Raw genomic sequence first — 13,629 nt, forward strand, 5'->3', positions numbered from 1 at the left:
AATACAGTTTAATACAGCTAAGTTGGTTGATTATGGTTACTGATGAATGAATTCGCAACTGATAAGTTCAAGTAGAGAGACAAGTACTAAATACTTTAGTAGACTTTAAGAGGTGCAATACCGATTTTATTACTGATGTTATTAATGATGAGTTATTATTAGAAAGATTATTACGTATTAATTGAAAGAATAAATTAATAAAGTAAGTTAGTAGGTTATGGACAAGATCTACGATGAAAAAAGATTTATAAAGGCATAAACAAGAAACGGTTTATCTTATCTGCGCTCCTCGAAACACGACCGTCCGCTACCACTGCTCCGACTCGACTCCTGTCGGTGATAGTACTGTTGTAGTTTAAAGAAAGAAACCTGTGCCTTTGTTATTCTGAGTAGAACCGGGCGCAGTTAATTGTTACAAATAATTGAAAATTATATTATGATCAAGTGTTTACTTACATGATGAAGCTATAATGGCTGTCACAAATATCAGCTTGATGTGAACAGCTCAGATTGTGAGCTAAGTGGCCGTTCTCCAGGTTTCACTAAATCTCTCCCAAGTTCTTATCACGGGATATCAGTAGGTGCATTACCTCTCCAGATATAGCTGCGCTTATTCGTAATCATCTGAAACCATTTCTTCAATTATTTTTGGATTCAATCTGTAATAATAAATTTATGATTAATATTATAATCCCTGCATTCAATATTTAAAAAATATATATATTATTATCCTATTATTTGCTGCCAGCAGTAGGAACATGCTCAAATGCAAATGATAGGCTGTCAATGTATGATCTTCTTCACATTTCACGATTCAAGTTTACATTTTTGAGCTAGAAAAAACATCAACTTCTCTATATATATCTTTTAGAATGCTCTTAAAAAAACATTAAATATCAATATTAAACTTGAGAAAATAAAATATTGAATTATTCTGATGTTGCCTACAAAATATTTTATGAGTTGATAAGCATAATAGCTAGACGTGTTAAAATTGTTATTGTTAATCTATCAAAGATAAAATTATGGTAGTTTTAGTCTTATCTAAGTGAAAATTGGTACAAAATTATAATAAATAAACGTAGGCCCAAGTAGACGAAGTACACCTAATATGAATGTGATGTTTTTGTACCTGACAAATGCTTTGTGCTTAGGCAATAAGTTAGTTTATGCTAGTCGGTATTCATAAATATATTTAGTGGTGTCACCTGAACAAGACGTCAACAGTTTAGTGGGAGTGGCAGGTGTTTGTTTGATAAGAATGATAACTTAAGGTTGTGCATCAAAAGCTTTTCAAAACTTTTTATGGTAACATTTTTCAAATGAGTCTATTCCGATTTGTATACCATCGGTCTCACTAAATGAAGCACATCACAAGGGAAAACTCAATTCATAATTTTTACTTTTTGCTATATATAGTTTAAATCTTGGGAGAGATCCGATCCATTGCTGAATTGGGAGCAAATAAATCCATGAAACTGAGGATTCATTATTCAAGATATTGCTCATTGTAGACCACTATTTCAACCTTTGTAGCCTTATTTTGACTCTGCCTGCAATGTTTATCCTGGAATCAGCCTTAATGGTGGAAAGGAAACCAGAAATGTTCACAATAAATGAAGAAACTCATCACTATAAAAAGATCTACAAGCAAAAATGATGCATGTAATGGAAGTGACTTCAACGTTGGCCAGGAATGGGCCTGAATTATTGAGCAAAAGAATATTGAACAAGGTTGCAGCTACTGTACGAAGCATAGAAAGAGGACAAGTTGAAGAAGACCCTGAAAAGTGACCGGGTAGACAGACCCACCACTCTGTCGACGAGAGTTACTCTGCACAGACAGGCTTAGACGCTTCACACACATTCCGTTTCATTCGGTTCGGTGAGGCTTTCATACAAGTCAGGTTTTGATTCGTACGCTTCTAATTAGGTATTTTCTTCTCAAACACAGCTGTGTTTAGATTTTCACAGTTCATGCTGGTATATTTAAATATAACAGCTGGCGTTAAATTGTAAGTTGTTATTTCTTGAAAAACAAAACTTTAGGGCCAGTTTCCGAGCTCGGGATTTAGCCAAGTTCTAGACGTTAACTGGCTTTAAACTCTGGAGTCAGATTCAAAATCAGATGGAGTCAATAGGCTTTCTGAGTCAGAGCGTTAACGTAGTCGAGGACTCAAATAGACCCTGGAGTTAAGAGATCACGTTAGACTCTGGAGTTTATAATTTCGCTTTCTGAGTGAAGGGCTTATAAGTCCAGGACTTGAATTGGATTCTCGCCTCTTTCCGAGTCAAGGATTTATCAAAAATCGTCCAGGACTTAAAACAGCGTGATTTTAAACCCTCGACTGGGGTAGGGTTTAAATTCAAGTTCTAGACTTAGGGGCGGTTTCCGAGCTCGGGATCTATAAGTTCTGGACTTACAGAGTCCAGGACTAAAATAAGCTCTCGGGTCTTAATTGACTTTCTGAGTCACGATTTTATCTTCTAAACTCCGGAGTCTATAAAGTTCTCGACTTATTTGAGTCCAGGACTTTAACACAGTAAACATGAGGAAAATTCACAATATTTTGCTGTTGTATTGTTGGTATTATAGCAAAACGGAAACAGCTGATTGCAGCGGGACAATTCAAATGAGCATGCTCTCCAAACTATTTTTTAAAAATACTTTTCGATTTCTTTGTAGGCCTATTCCAAGCAAAACCTTTGAAAGGTAAATGAATGAACATTTAATTTCACGTTATGCTATTATTGATCATTGATCCTAACCAGTGATTATGAATAAAAATTTCATTAGGCTACTGAGTTTGAAAGCATATTTGTTTAAAAAAAAAAAAACTGTATTCCATGACATTTATTTGGCTTTTTATCTACTCCAAAACAATAACTGAATTGTGTTTGTTCAGTTAAGTCTAGAACTTGAATTTAAACCCTACCCCAGTTGAGGGTTTAAAATCACGCTGTTTCAAGTCCTGGACTTGACGATTTTTGGTAAATCCTTGACTCGGAAAGAGGCGAGAATCTAATTTAAGTCCTGGACTTAAAAGCCCTTCACTCAGAAAGTGAAATTATAAACTCCAGGGTCTAACGTGATCTCTAAACTCCAGAGTCTATTTAAGTACTCGACTACGTCAACGCTCTGACTCGGAAAGCCAATTTTCTGACTCCAGAGTTTAAAGTCAGTTAAAGTCTAGAACTCAGATAAATCCCGAGCTCAGAAACCGACCCTAAAAGTTAATTAAAAATTGTGAATTATTTGAATAGTTTCTTTTTGATTATGTTAATTTTGGATGTTTAGAGAGATTATTTTTTAAATTGAAAATTTGTTCCTTGTTTTGACACATGGTATATAAACTTCATCTCTTCTCTCCATTGATGATATCATGTAATATTCGTGGAAAAAAAATCTCCCTGAGATTTAATTACATCTTTCATATTTTTTGGCAAACTATTCATTGTAAAAAAAATGTTCCTGTGAACTAACAGAATTGAATTGACCATATGATTTTGACTTGGAAAATTTTGAAACAGATAATAAAGATATCAGGTTAAAATAAAAACAAAAACGGCCAGCGTGTGCAGACTTTGTTTTTTCCTGTTTCCCTAGCAACAAATTCGAATATGATAAAACCTATTCGTGTCAAGGGGGCGTTCGGTGCTATGCGGTTACTATTCGGTACCAAATTCAAACCGAATCATCGTTTCACACTTATCGGAATTTGCCAAAAACGAAACGAACCGAAAGTGTGTGAAAGTAGCCTCTCGCTAGCAACGAATTGAAACCTGATGGAATTTATTAGAGTCAAGTGGGCGTTCGGTTCTATGCGGTTTCTATTCGGTACCGAATTCAAACCGAATTACCGTTTCACACTTATCGGAATTTGCCGAAAACGAAACGAACCGAATGAGAGTGAAACTAGCCTGACAACCACGATGCAGCAGCGTTTCCAGAGGGATGAAAACAATTATAAAGTGATTAAGGAAGTATTGCCTGTCTCATTACAAATTTGATTTCTCAGAATATCAATTCTAAGTAAATTAAATCGATTTTTTTTATTGCTATATTCAAGTTGTTTTTGATAGTATCCAAATCGGAACAAAAATGTCACTTGTAAAAAGTTTTCCAAGTGGGTGGTGCACAGTATTTATAAATAAGGTAAAACTTTTGGCTTGGACACACACACAGCGATCTGCGGACAGGAATCAGAGAGGTCTTAGCAGGTTATAGACATGAATATCTAAAATATAGATGAAGGCCACTCTGACCGCTTCCCGCAGATTGTTCTCTGTGTGTCCCAGCCCATACTGATTTGGAGCAAAAGCAAAAATACCATTTCATGGTGAATTGTTTACTTACTTAGTCAAAAATAATTATTGCAACAACCGTATCAGTTACTGAATCACATCTTGAACGTTTCATTAGGATGCAGTTGATCAGTTTGGCACTGTAAAATATAAATAATGAGTTCAAGTTAATTTATAAGGAAAACTTTTGTATAATATTGAATTTAACATTAGCATGAAAAAAGTTGGCGATCAAATGAAAACTACTCATTCAAAGAGGGTAAATAAATACAGCGATACTTAAGTACAGCTGATTTTACGAGTCACACTGGCAAACAAGGAATCTTCCTTCTGCAGGTATTTTCGCCTCACCTACTGTACTCATGCATGTGAGCATAAATTAAGTCTTAATTTATTAATACTATTATCATAAATAAGGATATCATTTTGTTATAATTTCTAATTAAATAGATTAACATTTCCTTAATTTTTATGTTTGTATCTTGTTTTTGGCAAATAAATTCATTCATTCAAGTAGGCTTATATTTAGGTCAATGCTATAATGCCAGTAGAAAAGATAGGACAACTGCGTTGCCGATTTCCTGTATTGCCACTGGCTCCTATAATAGAGAATAGCTGATTCTGAATAACATATCTGATGTAACCCAATATTAAATGTGCATTCTATTTAATAATAATAATAAAATAAATTTTATTCGGCAAGAAAAATATTATTCAATTAGTAATTCATACATTTTCATGATTTAAATTAAATCTTTTTGTAAGGTCTAATTAATTATATTTTTACATTGTAAAAAAACAATCATGTGAAGCAACATGAGGATAGAGCTAAACTTATTTCAATTTGATTTGTCTAATGATAGACAAGAATAGCAACACCAATGTTAATCAAATGCTGCCATTAGGTGGACCTCATAGTACCAGAGTTATTATATTTATATTGAGTTACCATAAAGCAAAAATACCATAGGAATATCAGCGGCTTGAGTTAACAGTGAAATTTACAACATAAGAGCCCTATACTAAACCATTAAATTGAACACCATGAGATGTTTTTTATGCTATTGTTTCTCTATGATGCTACAAATTACAGTAGTCTGAGTACCGTAGCCTATATAAATTATCTTCAAACAACCAATCCAATCAGCTCTAGGGCTTCAGTGAGTCTGGTTGAATTTCATTCAGTTTATAATTTGGTTAATGGAAAACTTTTTATAAAATACTGAAAAACTTTATTTTATAAAACAATCCACATTTGGCTAAACCACTCTAAGCTTAATCTTGAATCATTTCTCTAAATGGATTTTCCAAACAAGTAGCCTGACTGCAGTAGGCCCTCTTGTAAATCACTTATGTTAGCAAATCCTTTTTTATTTAATTTATTGAATAAATGATGCAGTAACCTAACTACAGTAGGCTATTTAAAAGAAGATGAAATTCATAAATATCTCACAATAGGGAATAAGGTCTAAATATATTTAGCCTATTCAGTACCCCTACTTCTAATATTATTCAAGTATTCTAATGATAGAACAAAGAAATTAATAAAAGTTGCTAGCCTATTATTAATAAATTAAATTTGCTATTTTAAAATAATATTTTCAACTTAAGTAACTTAGTCCACATTAAACTTACCTCAGGATGAGAATTATTGAGAAACCAAATTCTGACACAATGTAATAGATATCACTAAGCAAAAAGTATATTTTTGTATTATCCCAATTCTAATTATAATTACATTTGAATACATTACATGAAAAAAGATTAGCCTGTAAAACAATACTCTATAAGAAGCTGTTTCTGTTGCAAAATGCAAATGTACGTTACACACCTTAATTATTATTATGCATAACATAACCTATAAACTTAATGCCATTATATTGAAGACATATTACATTTTCTAAAAAATAATAGATATGTACGTATTATTATTTTATTATAAAATATTATATTATCTGGAAAATATGAAACTACTTCTACTTATTTTTTGGTACAATCACAAATCATATGAATAGTCTATAATTGAAAAAGAACGACAAACCAGGTCCAAAAGTACATATCATTCTAGAAAATAAGTCAGACTTGAACCATTTCTCAATGACAAACACATTACAAGTATTCCCACTTTGGCACCGATATTTTGAGTTCCAGATATTTCCAATTCCGCCATCTGCCAAACAAGTAATTTGAGTTCCAGATACTCCCAATTCCGCCTAGCAACATATTTCGAGCTCCAGATATTTCCAATTCCGCTGTTTGACAAATATTCGGAGTTCCACCCAGCAACAGTTTTCAAGCATAGGACATTTAACATTGATATTTTGAGTTCCAGATATTCCCAATTCCGCGGCCCCATTTCAACAGCCCTATCCTATAAGGATGAAAGCCGCGCATTGACAAACGCACATATTGGTGCAAGGCAAGCATTGGAATAGAATAGAATAGAATAGAATAGAATAGAATCTTTATTGCAGCAATATCTGAGGTCATCAGATACAATACAAGTGTCAAATATATACAACATAATACAAAATAAAAATATATTACATCAGTAAACAATTACACTATCAGTACCCTATGATAATATGTCACCTGATTTTCAACTTATAACCGAATATTCCTAGCTAATGTATGAAAATCTTCAATCTTGTTTAAAGGGTTAGCTGCTAAGAAACGTTTAATATGAATTTTAAAAGTTCCATTCTCCATATTTCTAAGATCTTCAGGAAGTGAATTAAACAATTCTATTGATAAAAATAGAAATGTTTTTTGTGTACTAGAATAGGTATACCGATAAGTAGTCAAATTACCCCTATTTCTAGTGTTATGGCTATGAACTACCCCCTGCTCCACAAACTTCTCCAATTCTCCTTCACATAAATAAGGCTCTGTTGAACAAATATTGAAGGTAGAGTCAATATTCCCAGAATTTTAAAATGCTCATCACACTGTGCTCGCTTAGAAAGCCCACAAATCAGTCTGATAGCCTTTCTCTGTATTCTAAAAAGTCTACCACTGTAAGCTCTGGAACCCAAAGTATGGTGCCATATGACAGATGAGAATTGATGTGAGCATAATAAATCACCTTTAAAACATCCAAACTGACATATGACCTCAGTTTTCTTATTAAGAAGACTCCCTCATTCAGCTTGCTAGCAACAATGTCAATATGCTGGGACCAACTAAGGCATGTGTCAAGTGTGAAGCCCAGAAACTTTGCCTCTTTCTCCTCATTCATAGTCAGTCTTCTATTATAACTGATAGTCAAGTTCTGAACTTTATCAGAGTTTACACATAATAAATTTGAATTACATCAGCTCTCGATCGAATCAGCCAAGTCCTGGGAAGCTTGACTCAATGAAACTACTGTGGGAAAGCTCAGAAAAACACACAGATCATCCGCAAACAAATAGCTTTTGGCTGGAGGGTTTACAATTGTTGTTAGATCATTTATATAGACGATTAACAAAATAGGCCCTAAAATAGAACCCTGAGGCACGCCATGGGAGACAGGTAGATACTGTGACTCAGATTCCTCAAAAACAACCTTCTGGAATCGATCCCCCAAATAAGATTCTACCAGTCTCAAAGATCTTTCCTGGAAGCCATAAAATGCAAGCTTATCTAGCAACAATTTGTGTGATACAGTGTCAAATGCTTTTGACAGGTCAAACAATTTAGTCTGAGTAAATTTCTTGTTTTCCAAAGAATTCAGACAATCCCTGTATAGATCAATTGCAGCTCTAACCGTAATTCTCCAAGTCCTATAACCAAACTGAGAATTGTTGAAAAGATTGATTGTTTCTTTCAAAGTAATCCACAATTTGATCATTTAGAGCCTTTTCAAGTACTTTTGAAACAGTAGTGGCTATGTTAATAGGCCTAAAGTTATTATAATCTGATCTACAGCCTTTTTTATATATTGGCAGAACTTTGTTCATCTTCAAGCTTTGTGGAAAAACACCTTCAAGGATTGAACTATTAACTAAGTGTGTAAGAGGATCTATAATATAATCAAGGCTGAGTTTAAGCATCCTAGGACTAATGTCATAGACATCTGCACTATTACTCCCCTTCATTTTCTTGAGTATATTAATTATGTTATCTGTTTCAACTGATTCAAATTCAAATCTGGACATGGGCGCACAGTAACCAGCTCTCAAAAAGTCCATTGCACTATGACTGCAACTTTTACTTTCAACTTCAGCTACAATTTTATCTATGTTTTCTCTAAAGAATTTGTTGAACTGATTCGAGTTTAGTGAGCCTTTTTTAATCATTGACTTGGATTTACACAGTTTTTTTATTATACCCCAAATTGCCTTGCTCTTGTTTTTGGATTCAATAATTTTTTTGTCATTTTGTGTCTTCCTTAGAGTCACTAACATGTCTTTGAATTCCTTTTTTCTAATTTTATACAGAATCTTTATTCATTATCACCAGTATTAAGATAAACATCATAGAGCAGATCACACATATTCTTGATATTCATTAATTCAACACTGTAGATTTTGCCTGGCTTAGGAGCTGTTGTCTTTAATTTTACAGTCTTCAATGGAAATGACAAATCCACAATATTCTTGAGTGTATTCAGGAAAAAGGAGGTTTTTAGTTCTAGATTGCCATCTCTATATAGGTCCGTCCAATTTATTTTATGTAGCAAATTTGAAAATGTATAATACTTCACTGTTGATGTGTCGAATAGTTTTGGTTTCTGTGCAATTGCTTCCTGAATGTTTTGAAAATAATCTTGTTTTAAATGTGAGAGCCCAATGATCTGAGTACCATGTCTTTTCAACCCCACATGTAAAAGAACCTTCACTGATGGTAGTGATGATATTGTCAATACAGGTTCCCCCATTAGATGAATTAGGTCTGGTAATATTGTTATAACTCATCATCAATCCAAAAGAAACAAATAAGTCCTTCAATTCCTTAATATTATTGTCATTGCTCATAAAATCATAATTGAAATCAGCACATAAAATTATGTTATTGGCATATTTCGAGACATGTTCTAATATACAACTTAGTCTATCCAGGAATATGTTAAAATTATTGTTTTCAGAGTTTGGTCTATATAAAGCTGAAACTATTGTATTTGAATGCACTAAATGGATAGCTGTCGCCTCTAAACACATCTCTATTGACATCTGATTTATGCTTCAAGCCTTTCAAAATCTAGTCCATTTTTCACATAGATCAGGCACCTACCATGTTTCCTGGTGACCCTACAATAAGATTCCCAATTGAAAAGCCATTAATTCCATACAAGTCAACCTCTCTGACTCCAACCATGTTTCAACTATACAAGCAATGTCCACATTCAAGTCTTTAAGTTGATATTCAACAGAGTCAAGCTTATTTCTGATGCTTTGAACGTTCCAATGGAAAATAATAGTATTAAAATTGTCGTAGTTCTGATCATTATTATATTTAACTTGATTACCTGAGTCCAATATACTCTATACATGTATTTCTTTGTGCTTTGCTTCTTCTAAAAAAGACCTGGGCTTCGTAATGACTGGTATCTGTAAGACTGGATTTGAATTCAATCTCATCTCACAAACTCCAGCTGTGATCAAACCTGACAAATTATTACAACTCTCAACACCAACAAATGAACAGTCATTGCTTGAAGAAGAAGCTGATTTGATTGACAAGACTGGGGCCACGTCATACGTCTGAATAGATCCTGATAGTAAATCCAATAACTCATTTGCAAGTCTTATTTTCCCATGCCTATTAAGATGCAGCCCATGCCGAGTGTGAAATCTCGCCTGGTAGCTCCATATGCTTAGCATACTCAGAGAAAACTCTTGGGAAATTGAACAAACAGCTTCATTAAAAGACTATACACTTGTTCATATGCGACCCCACTGCAAGATCATACCTGTATGGTATTGTCGATAGAATCAACCCTAACCTATTGTTCCTCAGAGTACTAACTACTTTACGGAGCTTCATTATACAATTATAAATGTCTATCTCCGTAGAGGTGTCATTAAAGCTATTTGTTTAGCTTTATTGTTTCATTCATTAAAGCTATTTTGTTTAAGAAGAACAGTATCATCTTGTTTCATTGTACCAAGCTCAAATGATGACAAAATACCATCCATGATATAATTAATCGGTGCGCTAGTAGAAATTAATGACTTGAACTTGAGGTTAGAGGCTGACTTCCTATCCATCAACACCCTTATGCCTTTCACATGGCTGTCACCCCACAGCCAAACACTTGAAGAGTCTTCAACAAGAATGTCATTATCAGGAGAAACATTTTCAATCTGATAATTATTTCTATAAGTTCCTACTCCATTAAAAACTGAGCTCATCAAGGAACATGCATTAAGAAAACTGTTCAGTACTGACTTGGCCTTCCCAACATTAGTCTTCATATCTAATATCAAACACCTATTTTTCTCCAAATCAGACTGTAAATCAGAAATCCTATTGAGAAAGAGCCTTTTCTCCGAACATGTACCCTCCTCCTGCACTACATCAACAGAACAACAATCCGTACCGAGGCATTGTGCGTCGCACACATGCTTCGGCATTGAAAAAAATATCTCACATGACACATCGTTTGGGGCAATTCAGTCCACATGGTTCTTTTACTTTCCTTGCCCTACTACCATAGGTGAGGAAAGTATTGCTTTCCACAAAAAATTAATGTACCCCAATTTCTAGTTTTCTATACGTTTCAAGGTCCCCTGAGTCCAAAAACATGATTTTTGGGTGTTGGTCTGTGTGTGTGTGTATTTGTGTATGTGTGTGAACACGATAACTCCATTCCTAATTAACCTATTGACTTGAAATTTTAAACTTAAGGTCCTTATATCATGAGGGCCAGACAATAAGAAATTCAATTCAAGATGGTGGAAAAAATGGCGGATAATTACTAAAAAACCATGTTTTACACAGTTTTCTCGAAAACGGCTCTAACAATTCTCTTCAAATTTATACCATGGATAGCTATTTACAAGCCTTATCAACTGACATGAGTCTCATTTTTGGGAAAACTGCAGGAGCTCTGTAATATTCTTGAGAAAAATAGTGGATGATTACTAAAAAACCATGTTTTTCACGATTTTCTCGAAAACGGCTCCAACGATTTTCTTCAAATTTATACGCCCTATCAACTGACATGAGTCTCATTTCTGGGAAAATTGCAGGAGCTCCGTAATAATTTTGAGAATGGCGGATAATTACTAAAAAACCATGTTTTTCACGGTATTCTCGAAAATGGCTTCACTGATCTATTTCAAATTCATACCCTGTATTTATCAGCTCTATCAAGTGACATGAGTCTTTTTCCTTGAAAACTAATGAGGTGCACCTCCTTGGGGTCATCCTTGAGAAATGAAATTTGTAAACTCCTTCTTGTGCATGAGGTAGGTAGGTAGAGCAGTTTATAAAAAGAACACATAGTCGAGATATTTCCTGTAGATAGTATTATTCAGACGGTGGTGATATTTCAGCTGTTTTGTCGACTTTAAAAAAATGACGGCTGAAAAAATCATCAAATTCCACAATTTACACAAAGGAAAAAGTACTCTGAAAACAATTATATACACACATATTATACAGAGTCTGATCGTAGTTTCAAATTGAGCAAGGAAAGTTGTGTGAGTTTACCACACCAGATTTTTTAGTGAAGCTATTGACCTGGTAGACTCATACTGTGCCATTCTTATACTCTCACCCAGCCAAAACGTAATATAGATACGACAGTAATTGGCTTGAGTTGACAAAAACGGCTTTAAAATTAGAACATGAACACCCTATACCATGAGCATGAGATATCTTCTTATGCTATCTTTTCTCTATGATAATAATCTTACAGCTCTTCAACTGTTGAGTCATTTGAATATCACTTTCATGTTTTCATAATTACAATGAAATTTTTGTCATTATTAATACTACATTGTTGAAAGACGATCTGGCAACAGAGCAAAGCAAGATAGAGATAGTGCTATCTGCTTTGTTGAATGATTGGCAAGGATAGCAATACCATTGCTAATCAAACACTGTCATTATAATGTGGACCTCACTATAGTGCTACCTTTCTCCACGACTTTGCAGATTTGTCATTGAGAATGGGGAGGCTGGTTCCTTTATGCCGGTGAATCACAGTATTTCCTGAGCCTGTAGTGTTGAGGATAAAATTGGATTATTCAACCCTTGAAATCAAACATCTCTCAAGTGAACTTAAATTAAATGATAGAAATAAACCTACCTATTTGGTTTGATAAGAATGTCTTTGATTTATTATTTTAAGTTTGCTGTTCCTGAACCTATTCTGTCCAGTTCAAACTCAGTTTATTATCAATTATTCTAAGGTCTATCTTTTTCAACAAAAAGACTTTTGAATCCAGGTGCAAAGAGCATGACAGGGTTTGTAACAATGATTATTGGACAGAAATCCAAATAGCTTAGTGCTTAGTAAACAGCTTATCAGAGTATGGTGTGTGCAATGCGCAAAAGAGATAGAATGGCCCACAAACTGAAAAAGCAGCCTTTCAATACAGTTCTGAAAAATCATTATAAGAATTACAGAAACACCTTTAATAACATTGTTAGAAATGCAAAAATTGAATATTTTAATAATAGTTTGAATTGAACAAGGTAATAAAAAAAGACATGGGAAAATATTAGAGAAATTTTAGAAATAGAAAAAAACTCAAATATAGAACCAAAAATAGATGCTGAAATATTTAATGATTATTTTGTAAATGTTGGGAAAAAATATGCAGAAGCACTAGATAACAATAGAAATACATCTCCCCTACGATCATTATCCATACCTCCTGTAAATAGTCTCTATCTACATCCCACAAATGCTGTTGAAATTTCACTCATGATAAATTCCCAAAAAAATGATGCTTCACCTGGAGAGGATAAATTCACTGGTCGCTGCCTGAAACAGATCTCCCCTTATATTGCTGGCCCACTTGAAATAATAATAAATAGATGCTTTAGTGAGTGTTACTTTCCAAAACGTTTTAAAATAGCCAAAATGATATTAATCCATAAACAGGCGATAAGACCAATCCAGCAAATTATAGAACAATTAGTCTACTTAGCAATTTTGCTAAAATAATAGGAAGACTGATCAAAAAGAGATTGGTTGACTTCCTAAATAAAAATAATTTAATTGCAAAAAATCAGTATGGTTTCCAGTCTGGTAAATCAACCAAATGCTGTTATGGTATTGATTGATTCAGTTAACAGGAATTTCAATAAGAACATTCAAACACTGGCTGTTTTCCTAGACTTGACCAAAGCTTTTGATACCATACCTCATTCGACATTGATAGATAA

At 33.8% G+C, this 13,629-nt stretch overlaps 1 long non-coding RNA gene across 1 annotated transcript; it reads right to left on the minus strand.

Annotated features, from left to right (window-relative positions):
* Nucleotides 1–529: 529 nt before the first annotated feature.
* On the minus strand, nt 530–6,526 carry LOC120355839. The gene is made up of 3 exons (XR_005573845.1): nt 5,941–6,526; nt 4,358–4,445; nt 530–624 (listed from the first exon to the last, which is right to left on the minus strand). It is a non-coding gene; the product is annotated as an uncharacterized LOC120355839 (long non-coding RNA).
* Between the last annotated feature and the right edge of the window lie 7,103 nt (nt 6,527–13,629).

This window comes from Nilaparvata lugens, unplaced genomic scaffold (genome assembly GCF_014356525.2).
Source record: "Nilaparvata lugens isolate BPH unplaced genomic scaffold, ASM1435652v1 scaffold4958, whole genome shotgun sequence".
In the NCBI taxonomy this organism is placed as follows: domain Eukaryota; kingdom Metazoa; phylum Arthropoda; class Insecta; order Hemiptera; family Delphacidae; genus Nilaparvata; species Nilaparvata lugens.